Genomic DNA, 17,522 nt, shown 5'->3' with positions numbered 1-17,522 from the left:
TCCCCTCCGAACCCCCATTCCAGCAGACCTTGCTCCTGGCATGGTGGAGCAGCCACTTCATGTCAGCCTTTTCTCCTGGCAGTCAGCTTAGCGCCGTAACCTCTGCCATCGGGGCGCCCGAGAGCCGTGTGAGGTCAGCAGAGAGTCACTGTCAGCCTTTGACCTCACAAAGGTGGGTGGCCATAAGTGCCCTGAGCGTCCAGCTCGCATTGAGTACTGCTGGTGGCACTCGAGGCGTGGAGGTCTGCATGGTGCAATGGGAGACGCCGATGTCCTGCTGCTGGAACAAGAGACGGTGATGTGCTGCTGGTGCAGGAGGAGACCTGAAGGTGCTGCTGCTTAGAGGTGCTGAGGAGCGGGCAGCCTCAGCGGGCAGCTGAATCAGAGGGCAGGGAAGCCAAGCAGCTTCCTTCTCTGGGGAAGGGGGCACAGAGAAAGTGATTGGAAATGGGGTACAAGCCCTCAGCCTCTAAAAGCAATCCCTCAGATGCTGAGGTATAATAAAGTTAGGTATATCTGTTTGACTCTAGACCCCAACATGTTTGTTAGTGTTCTGGTTTGTCCACTGCTTTCTTGTGGGGGATTTGAGTTGGCCATTACTGCTTAGGTGAATGCTGACTTCATATCAATGGTGCACTTCATTCTTAAAATGGGAAGTTTCTACCAATTTCCTGTCCAAACTTGCTCATAAGCCAACTGCAGTCATCATTTCAGATGTGTCTCCCAACTTACACATTTCCTATTTCTCCTTGATATTTACTCAAGAAATTCATTTACGTAGAGACAACATATTCTTCTCTCAACTGGCCTCTGGCTGGGCAGAATGATGTCCTTTCATTCCCTTCCAGACAATAGGCAACTTGTTCCTTCTGTCTTGTGAACTCTTCCTCCTAAGTTCAATGTGAATACAAGTGGCAGAACTGTGCCTCATGTCTCAAATGAGTGTCAGGGCTGCCTTGTCCAGTGTATTCATACTGGAGGGGAAAAAAAATGAATAGCCATACACACTATATAACCACTTAACTTTTTCAGTCCTCCTTGTGCTAACAGTGCATGAACGTGAGGTTTTGTTGTCATTTTGTTTGTTTGTTTGTTTGTTTTAAACTCCTGACTACCATATAGCAAACATGACAAAAAATCACCCTTTTTTGAGAATCTCTGAGAATGGCTCTGCTTTGTATTATCACATGTCACTTCACCTGAACCATTTCAATCACAAGCGATAGCCTTCTGTCAGGCTTGGTAGTACTTCCCAACCTTATGTCACCTGCAAATCTCAAAGCTCCTGTGCAATTTTTAATCTTCAGCCACCATGTCCATACCGAACATATCTAACTTTGAAGTCAGCTCTGCCCTGAATAGGAGGTTGGGTTTTCAGAGGTCCCTTCCAGCCTACATTTCTCCATGAGTCTTTGCCTCCTTAGCAGCTGCAGTTTCAGAACTGTCTCTGAGAATTACCATAGGTAACCACGCCTTTGCTGGTAATTCCCTCTTCAGTGTGAACAATTGCAAATTCCCTTTATTCACTTGCAGCCCCAAAGCCCAAATCCGTAGATAATGTATCAGAAGCTCACAGAAAGTGAAATAGATGGAGTTCATCCCCTGTGTAGGGAAGAACTGGTCCTACAAAGGAAAGCTACTAAATTGTCTGGAAACAATTTAGCTCTGATAAATTATCTTGTCAATTACACATTACCCCCTACTTCCCTGGTCTTATCTGTTCTTGCTACAAAACTTTGCACGGTGTTGATGTCAAACTAACAGGCCCACACTTGTCTGGATGACTCTTTACCCTCTTCTGGACAGAAGTATATTTATTACTCTCCCATTCTGGGGACTATCCCCGATTTGCACAATTGTTATGCATTTTTCCTACTTGACTTGTTGTTCTGCGTGCCAATGCTGTTAACAGGCTAGGTAGATATCAGCTTTTCATTTTTCACTTGAATCACTATAGATTTTTATTTCACCCCAGATGATGTTGCGCCTAGTGCCCTACCCTCCTTTTCAATGGGAGTCCTGTCACTGCCCTTAACATCACATTGTTGTTGCTGTTAGATGCAGGAAATCAGATTTGCAGCATTTGAGACATCAGTAACTTTTGACCTATTTTTGCCTCGAGTGTGCAACTGTCCTAATTTGTTCTCTTTCTTCCCCCTGGTTTCTGTGGCTTAAGTACCACTTACTATTATTGTTTAATTTCCTATGTGAAGGAGGTTTTTGGTCATTCTTACTTTATTTCTGCAGTTTTTAACCTCTGAAACATACCTTTTCTCATCGCTTTTTTCCTCTTTGAATTTTGAATTTTAACTATGCCTTCTCTGCACTCAAGTCCCAGAGCTGCTTAGTCAGACTCAATTATTCATTTCCTTAGATTTCAAGGTTTGCATTTCTAAGCCTCAGAACCTTCATTCTAAACCTGGTTTTGTCTGTCTTGAAATGTAAAATGAGAAAAGTCAGCTCATGATCACACTTTATTCAAATTTTACTACATTTAAACCCATACAGGAGCCAAGTCTAAAACGGTCTTGTATTTTTTCACTTTTGGGAAGAAAGCCATCACATAGTATACCTGGATGAACATAAGTGGTAATTATCTTTCAATCTTTTGCTGGGAAGTTAAAGTCTCCCATAATTCCCATTATTGTTTACGTGTCTGATAACTGTACAGAGATAATTCACTATTAGACTGGAGCTAAGAGCAAAGAGCGGGCTAGCAAGGCTGTCTATCTTTAGCAGTGATTTGCACAAAACCACTCTTTTGCTGACCCATAACATTTAATTTCTCTATCCTCTGCTTCTTGCTAACACAAAGCACCATCTTATTCCATCCATTTGCCTTGGTTTCCAGCCTTCCTGAGATTTATCGGTCCTTGTATGACATTCATGCCTTTGTTTCACCCTTCCTGTGTTGACACTTGTCATAACAGTTTTAGATCCTGAACATGATCATCTCAAAGTTTGCCTGACAGTTAGGTCTTCCTCACATTGTCATAGAGTATCAGGTCTCCACCACTTGAAATAGATCGGATTGGATTAGATTATTGGCACCGTCTCTTGTGCTGGTAGTCCATTATCTTCACAGTCCATACAACTGGCCATCAGTGAACATGAAGCGGCCTTATCCTGCCCATTTACCTTTCTGGAAATCAGCCACTCTCTCTGCCTAGAGCAGGGAATGGATTTTCCTCACCTTTCTTCAAAAGCTCTGAAGTTTTCTGTGATCTTTCCAATTTTATGGTATGATAAGCTTTTGCTTCCACCGAAGGGTAGAAGTCATTATGAATAGTGCCAACAAAACAGAAACATAACAATGAAAACGATATTTTAATTCAGAATAGGTATTTGAAAAGTTCACCTTTTCTAGCACAAATGGGGAAAAGAAAAAAAAAAAAAAAAAAGCAGTCCTAAAACATCAAAACTGTGGCCAAAGAATTAGAAGAAACACTATTTTTCCAAAGCTGCAATGTTTTCCATTCATCTGGCTGGGCCAGCAGAGCACTGGAGACCTGGATGCACTGTACTCATGGCTGGTTCCCCTAAATGACCTGCAGGGAGATCTTATCTCTATCCCTCTGTTTCTCCTTTCAATCTCTGTTTTGTCTGTTTGTATCACTAGCTCTCAAATCGCCACTGATATATGCACGTGCAGCACCCAGCACAACCTTGTTTCAGGCTCCAGCGGGACCTTTAGGCATTACCATCCTGTAAACAAATAACAATGATAGTGAGTGTAATTACAATCGTCAAACTATTCCAGCTCCACATCATTAGCCATGCCCTGAGCTAAATAACATTTCAATCAGTTCGATATGTCATCTGTGGCTTTCTTCACTGTCACTTGCAATCCAGCAAACTCCTTCCTTCACGTTTCTAGATTAGACAGAGGGTTCTCAACTGCAGACATCCAATTCCCTGTTCAGGAAGCAGTGAGACCTTTCCTCTTCTCACAGATTTAAGATGATATCCAAGCATCATGAGACACAGTGCGTATGTCTCCTAGGCCCATCCCATGAGAGCAGGACATTTACCACACATGAGAAGAAGACTTAATGCAGTGGCAAAGCAAAATACTCAGTGTCAAAGCCATGTTGAGATGATCATTAAAGACAGATCAAAATTACCCAATGCAGGAGGAAAATCTATCGTTTGTAGAAGATTATGTTCTCTGATTATTAGTTTCAAAATTAGTTTTTCCTTTGGATTTGCTCTGAACTTAAACTTAGTTTGGAATGCCTTTGGTTTTGAATATTTCTAAAATTGTATTACTTCTCCTAAGTAAGTTGCTAGTCTGTTCTATTTACGTGAAATTCAAATAATATTGCGAAGTATCTGCCATCAGTTTTACTGTGTGCCAGGCTGAGTTCCCTGATGAATTTCAAATTTCAGATATGAAACAGTAAAGGTTAAAAAAAAAAATGTTACAAAGGGTACTTCATGCGGTAGCATAAACTTCTGTTTTCTCAAAACTTGTATCAGTTCATCTCACCAGGACCAGCAGGGGAAGCACACTCTGCCTAGGCACTGGCAAAGGCACACAGTGAGACTGTGGGGTCTCTTGCTGGGGTCATTCAAAATTTGACTGTACAAGCCCCTGAGCAATATGACAGGGCTTTAAAAATGGCCCTGCTTGAAGTACGGGGGTGATCTGGAGACCTCTAAGGTGCTTTCCAACAAAAGCTTTTCTATAATTGTATGAAATCACCTGCAATAGATTAACCCTTGTCATTATTCCCATCACAGGAAATAACTGTGACCCCTGGGTAACAGGTGAGCTTACTGCGACACCAGGGAGAGCCTTCCTGTACTTAAAGGCAACCTGTAGGAAAGCTGTGGAGGGAGTCTTTATCAGGGCCTGGAGCGACAGGACAAGGAGTAACCGCTTTAAACTGAAAAGTTAGATTTAGAATATATATTAGGAACAAATTCTCTACTGATAGTACCTCACATCCTGTGCATCTGCCAGCTTCTGCATTTTATGGTTGCCTCCCCTACTTAAGAGAGGATATTGGAGTGCTGTGTGAAACACTCAGATCTTACAGGAACAAAACAATACCTTACCTTTTGCGTTCAAATACGTGCCCAGTACGTTCAGCTAAAACAACTTCTAACCTACAGCGTTTGGTCGAAAGTTCCAATTTCTGTCTCAGTTTCATGTACACCAAATTTTCAAGCAGGATTTCTGGGCCAGTGTCGTCTGTCTGTGATAGACTGCTTTGCTAGATCATCATTCACTGCTCCCTCTGCCAGGCACAGGCCTTTCTCTCTTAATCCCTTGTAAGAAAACTTGCAGAGGTATATGGGGTAGCAGTCAGCAGTGTAAAAGAATAAGAGACATACTGCCTTCGCACATATATATACAACACAATATCAAAGATCTCATCAAGGTCCACCAAGGAAAGGAAGCAATGCAGGAGAAAGAAGACAGGACAACAGGGGGAATGGGGAGCATAAGGGAGGAGGCAGCCAGTGGCCTTAAAAACAAAGCATAAAAAATAACTTCCAGTAGTGGGACATAGTGAATTGGAGCTCTAAGGTCTGCATCTAGAGATGTCTTTTATCTTTATCATGCAGTTGTGGAGATGGGTCCTCTGGTTTTGGTCATGTTTTTTCACATTCTGCAATTATCTCCCAAGAACCACCCCCTGTTGGGCAGAAAGGTAGAGGTGCGCTCCAGAAACACAGCGATGGCAAGGAGTCCTCCACTTCATTCTTCCATTTTTTTCCAGCTGGAAGCATTCATAGTTGTCAACTGAATTGGTTTTGAGGAGTAGGAAAGACAGCATTGCTGGATTTCTGCTTTCTCCTAGATCCTATCATACCACATCATGACAGTTGTCTTTGTTTTATGTCCTTTTATGCCTGGATGTTTCTCATTTTTATGTGTGTGGGGTTTTCTATTTTTCTTTCTTTCTCTTCTTTCTTTCTTTCTTTCTTTCTTTCTTTCTTTCTTGCTTGCTTGCTTTCTTTCTTGCTTTCTCTTTCTTTCTTCCTGTCTGTCTTTCTGTCTGTCTGTCTGTCTTGTCTCTTTCTGTCCAGCACTGATTTTATTGCTACTTGTGCATATCCAGACTGTACAGTTTTCTCCATTCCCTCTGTTTCTCCCTGTGTCTTGCCCCTCTTCCCTGCAACTGAACAGCATTGCCTTGATCAATGAAGTGGCAACATGCGGCTTACACAGCAAACTGCTGAAATTACAGCTATAGCCATGGAGCACAGCTGCAGATCAACAGAAGACCACCAATAACTCACATTTCTAAACTGCTTGTCACAATTCTTCAGTATGCAGGCTGTGATGCTGCCAAGAGCGATCTCACCTCTTAAGCACCCATCCATTTCTTCTCTTCCCAGACCCTCAAGGTATCCTGGTCAAACCACCCCCCTTGCCCCATCTGTCTGTCCCACATTCCTTTTCCCTCATCTTTTTTTTTTTTTTTTTCAGCATAGTGTCTCCATAGAAGCTGCTGCTCCCCAACTCCGAGTTGACTAGGGCTGAACTATTGAAAAAGAAAAGAAAAGCTATAAATTATAGTGAGAGATGGTGAATACCTAATGATCTCTTAAAAGCAGGAATTTAAGGGAATAAGTAATTGATAAATGGAGTTAAGATCAGTAGGAAAAAATCCACTGTTGCAATCAGTAGAGTTAAGAAGTTTTTCAAGTACATTAGAAACAAAACTTAGAGTAATGACACAGATCCAATACGGGATGGGTATTGCTTCAGTGAGAAATGATGAAAAAAAAAAACCAACATCACGTACATGTGTATGTGTTGTTGTGTATTTGGAAAAAAAACAGGTTAATGAAAACTGCATGCTCAATTAGACGATTTTTTTTGTTGTCATTGGCAGGGAATTGTGTGCTTTATAACACAATATGTGTTATATGTTTTTTATATTTTTTTTAATAAATAGACTTTATTAGATAACTCATTTTGAATGTATAGCCTAGATGTTAGAAGAATTAACAACATGCAATATTACTTGTAAAGATTAACAACATGTGGTATCTAAATAATATTTAGAGATGTAAAGGTGTTTGGCATTTCAAAGTCTACTTCTCCAATGAAAAATGTGTTAGAGCTTCTGTTGGATGTAATGTAACCTGCTCACTTCCTGCCCACCTCAGCAGGACAGGGGATAAAATCGGGAAAAAAAAGGAACGAGAAAGCTCATGGGCTTTGATAAAGACAGGGATATTGCTTATCAATGATTGTTGTGGAAAAATCTCTCTTAACTTGAGGAAATTAATTTAATGCCCATTAATTTGTATAAATTTAATTACTAGTTCAGGTGTTGGGAAGCAAAAGGACAAACATCAAACCACATAGGGGTAACAAACACTTCTCCTCCTCTTCTGGGCTCAACTTCACTCCAAGCACCTGTCTTCCACCTGCTGATCTCGCTCAGTCCATTCACTGGGGAAATGGGCAGCACAGGAGGAGGCTGTAGTTAATATGCAGCAGTTCTTCTCTGCCTATCCTTTCTTCTCGTTTCTACTTTGCTCCAGTGTGGGTCCTCCACAGGCTGCAGTCCCTGTCAGGAATATTCATCTGTTCTGGCATGGATCCTCCACAGGTTTCAAAGAATATCTGCTCCACCATGGAGCATCTACTTCTCCTCCTCCTATGACCTTGATGTTCCCTCTGTTGTTCCTCATTCTTTTTGTTCTCTCCAGCTCTCTCCATCCAATATTTTCTGTGCATTCTTAGAGGCAACACACCTTGGCTTGTTGTCTGAGTTTGGCCTATGGTGCATCTGTTGCTGTGTCCAGCACAGTGCAGCCCCTGACCTTGCTACCAAAACCTTGCCACAAATCTCAATACACCTGTTAAAAGAGACCCTCCTGTTTGTTGCCCTTCTTTGGACACTCTCGAACAGTTTTATATCTTTTTCTCATACTGTGGTGCCCAAAACTGCACACAGTACTCACAGTACGTGGAATAGCAACAGAGACTGCCTCTAATTTTCTCTTCCCTGCAGAAGCTCTGTTGCTACCACTGTCCGGAAATCATCACTATCACAGACAGGAGTAGCATTCCCTCCTCCCACAGTTGGTTCTTTTTCCCCCAGACTTAGACACCATCCACAAAAGCAAAAACAAAACAAAACAAACAAACAAACAAACAAAAAAGAGTCAAAAGCCCTCAGGAAGGCAGTGGTGCAGACTGTGGAGAGCCTGGGTTCAAATCCTTCTTCTGCGAGGCTCTGAACCTATACCCCACCACAAGCTGTCCGCTAACGTATGGCAGGGCAAGGAGGAAGAAAGAACATTTCTCCTGCACTTTCCATTTATTGTTGGCTGATAATTCTGTAGAGTTATAAAGCCTCAATCAGTGCGATACAGGGTTCTTCTCACATTGTCTCACTGTGCCCTAAGGGGAACAGCTCTAATTTAATAGATGCTTCACCAGAAAATCATGAGTCATCTGCAGTTTTGAAGTTTTCTGGGATCAAGTCCCTTCAGACAGTTGAGGAATTTGCTCTATCCCCTATGAAAACTGGTGCTCTAATAAGCTAGTGAGTGAACAAGAGAGAAATCCTCTGCTAGATGACTTGACAAATTTGGTCTGAAAACAGTGTTGAGGCAGAACAATGCACGATTTTTGCCTTGGATGCACAGAGAGATTGGGGGTAGTAGAATTCTTTTATTCTTCATTGATATAAACATTTTCAAAACAGGTGTTTGCTCAACCTTGCTTCCACTGAGTGCATGGGAGGGAGATAACTGAAAGTGGGGAGTGTTGCTTGAAACCTGCAAGTGGCTGAGGTCCAGTGGGGTTGGAGGCTTTCTTACTCCTTTTGGAAATGCAAAGCAACCTTGCGCCTACCCTGCACTTGCAGAAGGATCACGACAGCCCAAAGCACAGAGGCTTTGTAATTACTGCATAGGGATTGGGAGCAGGGGGCTGCAGGCGTGGCCTCTGTGAGAACAGTGCGGAAGCTGCCCGTGTCAGATCAGAGCCAGCTCCAGCCAACTCCAGAAGGGCCACGACGCTTGCCAGAGCTGAGCCTATAAGCGATGCTGTTTGCACCTCCGGGAGAGCAGATTTAAGAAGGGGGAAATACTGCTGTGCAACAGAAGCTGGAAGAGCAAGGAGAGAGAACCAGCCCTGCAGCCCCCAAGGTGAGTGCAGCAGGAGGCAGGAGGTGCTCCAGGCTCACAGCAGCAGTTCCCCTGCGGCCTGGGGAGAGGCCCCTGGTGGAGCAGGCTGTCCCCCTGCAGCCCACGGGTCCCACACGGAGCAGATCTCCACGCTGCAGCCCGTGGAGGAGCCCCCGGTGGAGCAGGTGGATGTGGCCTGGAGGAGGCCGCGGCCTGTGGAGAGCCCCCGCAGGAGCAGGCCCCAGGCCAGAGCTGCAGCCATGGAGAGGAGCCCACGCAGGAGCAGGGGGCCTGGGGGGAGCTGCCACCCGTGGGGGACCTGTGCTGGAGCAGTTTGCTCCTGACGGACGGACCCTGTGGTACAGACCCATATCGGAACAGTTCCTCAAGAATGGTGGCCTGTAAGCAGCCCCCGCAGGCTCATTTCGGGAAGGACGGCATCCCGTGGGAGGGACCCCGCGTGGAACAGGGGCAGAGAGGGACCGTGGAGGAGCAGCAGGTGATGAAGTGTTAGGGGCTGACCACAGCCCACATTCCCCATTCCCCTGCAACACTCGGCAGGAGGAGGTAGAGCAGGGTGGATAGGAGGTAAAAGGGGTTTTAAGTTTGCTTTTAATTTTTCACTATTGTATTCTGCTAGTGATAGGCAACAAATTATATTAATCTCCCTGTGCTGCGTGTGTTTTGTCCAGGACGATAATTGTTGAGTGATCTCCCTGTCCTTATCACAATTCCTTGAGCCCTTTTCATCATATTTTTTCCCCCTTTTCCTTTGAGGAGGGGGAGTGAGAGAGTTGCTATGGTGGAGTTCAGCTGCCCAGCACTTAAAACTACCAAGCAACAGTCCTACTATCCACCGACCAGCGTCCTTATTCAAGCCTGTTGCAGCTATGTATGCTGCTCTGCTCTGTCTGGGATGTGGACCTAGCCATGATATCTGGGGCCAGCTCATATGGACTAGAGCCTTACAATCTGCAGGAATTCCCCTTCAGTGGGAACTTGCATCACATAAAGACGGTTCTCCATGGTGGAAGACAAAGCCTGTAGGAATTATTAGAAGTCGACATCCTCCATCGCTCTGACCCCCGAGATTTGGACATAATTTCCAAAATGAGCAAAAGGGATCTGTGTCTGCCCTGATACGAAGGAAATCACTGCCCCTGGAAATCTAGTCACTATGCTTTGGTGACTTCATCAGCGTTTTTGTTCTGCTTTGTATGCATCAAATGGAAAAGAGCTACCCCAGGAACACTGTGCTTTGGTGGCAGAGATCTGCTTGCAGCTGAGGACACTACTTATGTTTGTGTGTGAAAATCACACTTTCCTGCTAAAGTACATAATATTGGGCCACATGCTTTCTAGCATATCACCTGTCAGGGAAGCAAAGCCAGGAAAAGCACTAATACAGCCCTATGTGTCCCTCATGGCTATAAGCACAGCCACAAGCACAACCATGCTAACACACAGGAAATCTGTGCATGATCCCCAGAATTCACAGATGCAACGTGCATTTCTGTGCCCGTGCCCTGACACCAGCTGGCAGCAGGAGTTCAGCTCCCAGCCTCAGCTCACTCTCTGTTCCTTGGGTTTGCTTTAATGCCTCCTTTGAGACACTGCCTCAGCGCAGTGAGTTTGTGAATGTGACATATCATTCAATATTATCCACCATGAGCCACTCTGTTCCTATAGCAACTGCCTCCTTAGCCCAGTTCCTGGGTCTCTTCTGGTCTGTTTGATATTCACCTTGACACCTTTGGTGGAGGCCTTGAAGGAACACACAAAGTGTGAAAACACCTTGTACTTATTAGGCCAAGGTAATTCCTCCCCACATGGATGGGCACATATCATCTCCAAGAAAGGGGCTCCCACCTCCACGACTCCCGTCCATCCTCCACCTCTCTATGTCCTTGCATGAATAACGACCTGCACCGCTTAACCTGGACAGGAGCCTGAAGTCCACAACGGGAAACGCTCTGATCTGGGCTCCTTCCAAAAGGGCCACGCAGATATAACTAGAAGAATGCGTAAAACGTTGACCCTAGCTGACGTAATTTCTTCTGGTTGATCTGATGCAAACCTGTGATGCACCCTGCAGCCCCTGCAACACTTGTGATTTTACCTGCAGCCCCTGCAACTGCTGTAATTTTACCTGCAGCCCCTCCAACAACTGTGATTTTACCTGCAGCCCCTGCAACCCCTGTGATTTTACCTGCAGCCCCTGCAACCCCTGTGATTTTACCTGCAGCCCCTCCAACAACTGTGATTTTACTTGCAGCCCCTCCAACCCTTGTGATGTTCCCTGCAGCCACTCCAACCCTGGGACAGGCCCTACAGCTGGCTCCGGGGACTACCCCGTTGCCGTATCAGTCGCCAATACACACAAGATGAAGGAATGGATGCAGAAGTCATCTCATTTAGGCAGGGAAGAAAGTCCTCCTAAGACGGGGAAGGAGCAATAGGCAGGCGAGGCAGGCGACCCCAATGTAGGGCCATCGAAGGGAAGAGGAGGCTGTTATAAAATAGAAAAGAGAGAAAAGCAGCAGTAGGCAGGTGATCCCCATCCCTGGGCGAGCTGCGAGACATGGGACAAGATTTCAGCTGTCATGCAGGCGAGCACATTGTCACCTGGCTGCTGCGATGCTGGGATAACAGCTCCGGGAGCCTGGAATCGGAGGGCAGGGAAGCCAAGCAGCTGGGATCCTTCTCTGGGGAAGGGGGCACTGAGAAAGCGATCGGAAACGGGGCACAAGCCTCTGGAGGCGGCGCCTGTCAGGCGTGAAGGAAAGGGATCCCTTCCAGGAAGATGCTGTGGGGTTGCTGAGGGTCGAAAAACAGCAGGTGTGGTGTTTTTCCTCAGCTGGGCAGCTGAGCTCCACCTCAACCGCTCTCTCCCTGCCCCTCCTCAAACGGAAAGGGGAGAAAATAGGATGGAAGGGGCTCAAGGGCTGAGAGAAGGACAGGGAGATCACTCCACAATGATCGTCACGGGCAAAAGAGGCTCAGCAGAGCCTGTTCCAGTCCAGCCCGGGCCTGCTCCTGCGGGGGCTCTCCACAGGCCGCGGCCTCCTCCAGGCCACATCCACCTGCTCCAGCGGGGGCTCCTCCACGGGCTGCAGCGTGGAGATCTGCTCCGTGTGGGACCCGTGGGCTGCAGGGGGACAGCCTGCTCCACCAGGGGCCTCTCCCCAGGCCGCAGGGGAACTGCTGCTGTGAGCCTGGAGCACCTCCTGCCTCCTGCTGCACTCACCTTGGGGGCTGCAGAGAGGTTTCTCACTCCTCCCTGACCCAGACGCTGCTGTGCAGCAGGTTTCTTTCCCTTTCTTAGGTGGGCTCTCACGCAGGCGCAAACATCATCCTTTTTGTCTCAGTTCTGGGCAGCAGCAGGTCCCTCTGGAGCCTCCTGGAACCGGCCCTTATCTAACATGGGGCAGCTGCTGCATTCTCCTCACAGAGGACACCCCTGCAGCCCCCCGCTACCAGAACCTGTCCTCGTAAACCCAACACAAGACACCGACCGAGCCTCCCTGATTCCCAGCAGGTGGGTCAGGCTGGGAACCCAGGCCAGTGCCCGGCAGACCCTCCTGGGCCTTGAAAAGAAAGCTTTATGGGGACGTAGCACCCAGAAAGAACGGAGTCACACAACAGGATTCATTTCCAAAACCGTCTCACAGACACCTGAGCCAAAGTGCAGGGCCTTGAGCGGGTATATCACAATGACAGAGTTCATTTCCTTCCCAGTAGCTGGCACGTGCCGTTTTTTGGGATTTCGGGGCTACACTGTGCTGCTAAGAGGGATGTCTTAGCTCTTGCAGGGCAGTGCTTCCACTAAGGCCAGGACTTCTCTGCATCTTCTACTGCCCTGCAAGCGAGGATGCTTGGGGCACACAGGAAGCTGGGAGGGGACACAGCTGCAGGGATTCCATAAGGCACAAGCAAATGCAGCCTTGGCTTGGTGACACTTTCTCTTGATTACTGCTCAACACAAATTACCTCGAGCAAGTCTACTGTGAGGACTAAAGGAAAGAGACGTATGGATGCTGCTAAGCTCTTCTAGCTTGTACCAGGTAGGAAAGATACCTCTGTAGCAGGCGTGAAGAGGATAGCACTAATTAATTAGATGAGAAGCGGAGGAAAGGCACTTAGAGGTAGTGAAAAGCAGTTAATGTGATGTTCCGGGGAAGCTTCAGTCTGCTTAAGGAGTAGCAAGAACAAGCCTAAAGTCATAGCCAAATACAAGAAAGAGAGGAGGACACGCAGCATGAGAAGCTCCCGAGAGAAAGGAGCTCTGTTTTGGGTAAAAATCAGTCCCTTTTTCTATCATGGAGACATCCAAGGGCGTAGGACACGTGCACTTCAGGGAACCAAGAGATGCTGTGCATTTCTCTCGTCCCCCTGACACAGCCACTAGGTGACGATGCTTCCAATTCTCTCTAAAGAAACCTTGCTTTCTCAGGCCCAGGCGTCCAGCTGCACACCAAGGACGTCCCTGTCTCCCAGGCACAGTTCCCAGGCCCAAGGCCGAGCTCCCCTCCGAACCCCCATTCCAGCAGACCTTGCTCCTGGCATGGTGGAGCAGCCATTTCATGTCAGCCTTTTCTCCTGGCAGTCAGCTTAGCGCCGTAACCTCTGCCATCGGGGCGCCCGAGAGCCGTGTGAGGTCAGCAGAGAGTCACTGTCAGCCTTTGACCTCACAAAGGTGGGTGGCCATAAGTGCCCTGAGCGTCCAGCTCGCATTGAGTACTGCTGGTGGCACTCGAGGCGTGGAGGTCTGCATGGTGCAATGGGAGACGCCGATGTCCTGCTGCTGGAACAAGAGGCGCTGATGTGCTGCTGGTGCAGGAGGAGACGTGAAGGTGCTGCTGCTTAGAGGTGCTGAGGAGCGGGCAGCCTCAGCGGGCAGCTGAATCAGAGGGCAGGGAAGCTAAGCAGCTTCCTTCTCTGGGGAAGGGGGCACAGAGAAAGTGACTGGAAATGGGGTACAAGCCCTCAGCCTCTAAAAGCAATCCCTCAGATGTTTAGGTATAGTAATGTTAGGTATATCTGTTTGACTCTAGACCCCAACATGTTTGTTAGTGTCTGGTTTGTCCACTGCTTTCTTGTGGGGGATTTGAGTTGGCCATTAGTGTTTAGGTGATGCTGACTTCGTATCTATGGTGCACTTCATTCTTAAAATGGGAAGTTTCTACCAATTTCCTGTCCAAACTTGCTCATAAGCCAACTGCAGTCATCATTTCAGATGTGTCTCCCAACTTACACATTTCCTATTTCTCCTTGATATTTACTCAAGAAATTCATTTACGTAGAGACAACATATTCTTCTCTCAACTGGCATCTGGCTGGGCAGAATGATGTCCTTTCATTCCCTTCCAGGCAATAGGCAACTTGTTCCTTCTGTCTTGTGAACTCTTCCTCCTAAGTTCAATGTGAATACAAGTGGCAGAACTGTGCCTCATGTCCCAAATGAGTGTCAGGGCTGCCTTTTCCAGTGTATTCATACTGGAGGGAAAAAAAAATGAATAGCCATACACACTATATAACCACTAAACTTTTTCAGTCCTCCTTGTGCTAACAGTGCATGAACGTGAGGTTTTGTTGTCATTTTTGTTTGTTTGTTTGTTTGCTTGCTTTAAACTCCTGACTGCCATATAGCAAACATGACAAAAAAACACCCTTTTTTGAGAATCTCTGAGAATGGCTCTGCTTTGTATTATCACCTGTCACTTCACCTGAACCATTTCAATCACAAGCGATATCCTTCTGTCAGGCTTGGTAGTACTTCCCAACCTTATGTCCCCTGCAAATCTCAAAGCTCATGTGAGCTCATGTATCCGTAGATAATGTATCAGAAGCTCACAGAAGGTGAAATAGTTGTAATTCATCCCCTGTGTAGGGAAGAACTGGTCCTAGAAAGGAAAGCTATTAAATTATCTGGAAACAATTTAGCTCTGATAAATTATCTTGTCAATTACACATTACCCCCTCCTTCCCTGGTCTTAGCTGTTCTTGCTCCAAAACTTTGCATGGTGTTGATGTCAAACTAACAGGCCCACACTTGTCTGGATGACTCTTTACCCTCTTCTGGACAGAGGTGTATTTGTTACTCTCCCATTCTGGGGACTATCCCTGATTTGCACAATTGTTATGCATTTTTCCTACTTGACTTGTTGTTCTGTGTGCCAATGCTGTTAATAGGCTAGGTAGATATCAGCTTTTCATTTTTCACTTGAATCACTATAGATTGTTATTTCACCTCAGATGATGTTGCGCCTAGTGCCCTACCCTCCTTTTCAATGGGAGTCCTGTCACTGCCCTTAATATCACATTGTTGTTGCTGTTAGATGCAGGAAATAAGATTTGCAGCATTTGAGACATCAGTAACTTTTGATCTATTTTTGCCTCAAGCGTGCAACTGTCCTAATTTGTTCTCTTTGTTCCCCCTGGTTTCTGTGGCTTAAGTACCACTTACTATTATTGTTTAATTTCCTATGTGAAGGAGGTTTTTGGTCATTCTTACTTTATTTCTGCAGTTTTTAACCTCTGAAACATGCCTTTTCTCATCGCTTTTTTCCTGTTTGAATTTTGAATTTTAACTATGCCTTCTCTGCACTCAAGTCCCAGAGCTGCTTAGTCAGACTCAATTATTCATTTCCTTAGATTTCAAAGTTTGCATTTCTAAGCCTCAAAACCTTCATTCTAAACCTGGTTTTGTCTGTCGTGAAATGTAAAATGAGAAAAGTCAGCTCATGATCACACTTTATTCAAATTTTACTACATTTAAACCCATACAGGAGCCAAGTCTAAAACGGTCTTATATTTTTTCACTTTTGGGAAGAAATCCATCACATAGTATACCTCTATGAACATAAGTGGTAATTATCTTTCAATCTTTTGCTGGGAAGTTAAAGTCTCCCATAATTCCCATTATTGTTTACGTGTCTGATAACTGTACAGAGATAATTCACTATTAGACTGGAGCTAAGAGCAAAGAGCAGGCTAGCAAGGCTGTCTATCTTTAGCAGTGATTTGCACAAAACCACTCTTTTGCTGACCCATAACATTTAATTTCTCTATCCTCTGCTTCTTGCTAACACAAAGCACCATCTTATTCCATCCATTTGCCTTGGTTTCCAGCCTTCCTGAGATTTATCAGTACTTGTATGACATTCATGCCTTTGTTTCACCCTTCCTGTGTTGACACTTGTCATAACAGTTTTAGATCCTGAACATGATCATCTCAAAGTTTGCCTGACAGTTAGGTCTTCCTCACATTGTCATAGAGTATCAGGTCTCTACCACTTGAAATAGATTGGATTGGATTAGATTATTGGCACCGTCTCTTGTGCTGGTAGTCCATTATCTTCACAGTCCGTACAACTGGCCATCAGTGAACATGAAGTGGCCTTATCCTGCCCATTTACCTTTCTGGAAATCAGCCACTCTCTCTGCCTAGAACAGGGAATGGATTTTCCTCACCTTTCTTCAAAAGCTCTGAAGTTTTCTGTGATCTTTCCAATTGTATGGTATGATAAGCTTTTGCTGCCACTGAAGGGTAGAAGTCATTATGAATAGTGCCAACAAAACAGAAACATAACAATGAAAACGATATTTTAATTCAGAATAGGTATTTGAAAAGTTCACCTTTTCTAGCACAAATGGGGAAAAGAAAAAAAGGAAGGAAAAAAAAAAAAAAAAAAAAAGCAGTCCTAAAACATCAAAACTGTGGCCAAAGAATTAGAAGAAACACTATTTTTCCAAAGCTGCAATGTTTTCCATTCATCTGGCTGGGCCAGCAGAGCACTGGAGACCTGGATGCACTGTACTCATGGCTGGTTACCCTAAATGACCTGCAGGGAGATCTTCTTATCTCTATCCCTCTGTTTCTCCTTTCGTCAAACTATTCCAGCTCCACATCATTAGCCATGCCCTGAGCTAAATAACATTTTAATCAGTTCGATATGTCATCTGTGGCTTTCTTCACTGTCACTTGCAATCCAGCAAACTCCTTCCTTCACGTTTCTAGATTAGACAGAGGGTTCTCAACTGCAGACATCCAATTCCCTGTTCAGGAAGCAGCGAGACCTTTCCTCTTCTCACAGATTTAAGATGATATCCAAGCATCATGAGACACAGTGCGTATGTCTCCTAGGCCCATCCCATGAGAGCAGGACATTTACCACACATGAGAAGAAGACTTAATGCAGTGGCAAAGCAAAATACTCGGTGTCAAAGCCATGTCTAGATGATCATTAAAGACAGATCAAAATTACCCAATACAGGAGGAAAATCTATCGTTTGTAGAAGATTATGTTCTCTGATTATTAGTTTCAAAATTAGTTTTTCCTTTGGATTTGCTCTGAACTTAAACTTAGTTTGGAATGCCTTTGGTTTTGAATATTTCTGAAATCGTATTACTTCTC

General features: G+C 45.4%; 1 long non-coding RNA gene across 1 annotated transcript; it reads left to right on the top strand.

Moving 5' to 3' along the window:
* Positions 1-361: 361 nt before the first annotated feature.
* On the top strand, positions 362-16,108 carry LOC308180921. The gene is made up of 2 exons (XR_013941241.1): positions 362-518; positions 14,236-16,108. It is a non-coding gene; the product is annotated as an uncharacterized lncRNA (long non-coding RNA).
* Positions 16,109-17,522: the final 1,414 nt, after the last annotated feature.

Source organism: Anser brachyrhynchus (genome assembly GCF_964034855.1).
Source record: "Anser brachyrhynchus genome assembly, chromosome: 20".
In the NCBI taxonomy this organism is placed as follows: domain Eukaryota; kingdom Metazoa; phylum Chordata; class Aves; order Anseriformes; family Anatidae; genus Anser; species Anser brachyrhynchus.
Note: the sequence above shows the minus strand (reverse complement) of the source record. Positions and strands in the feature narration are given on the sequence as shown.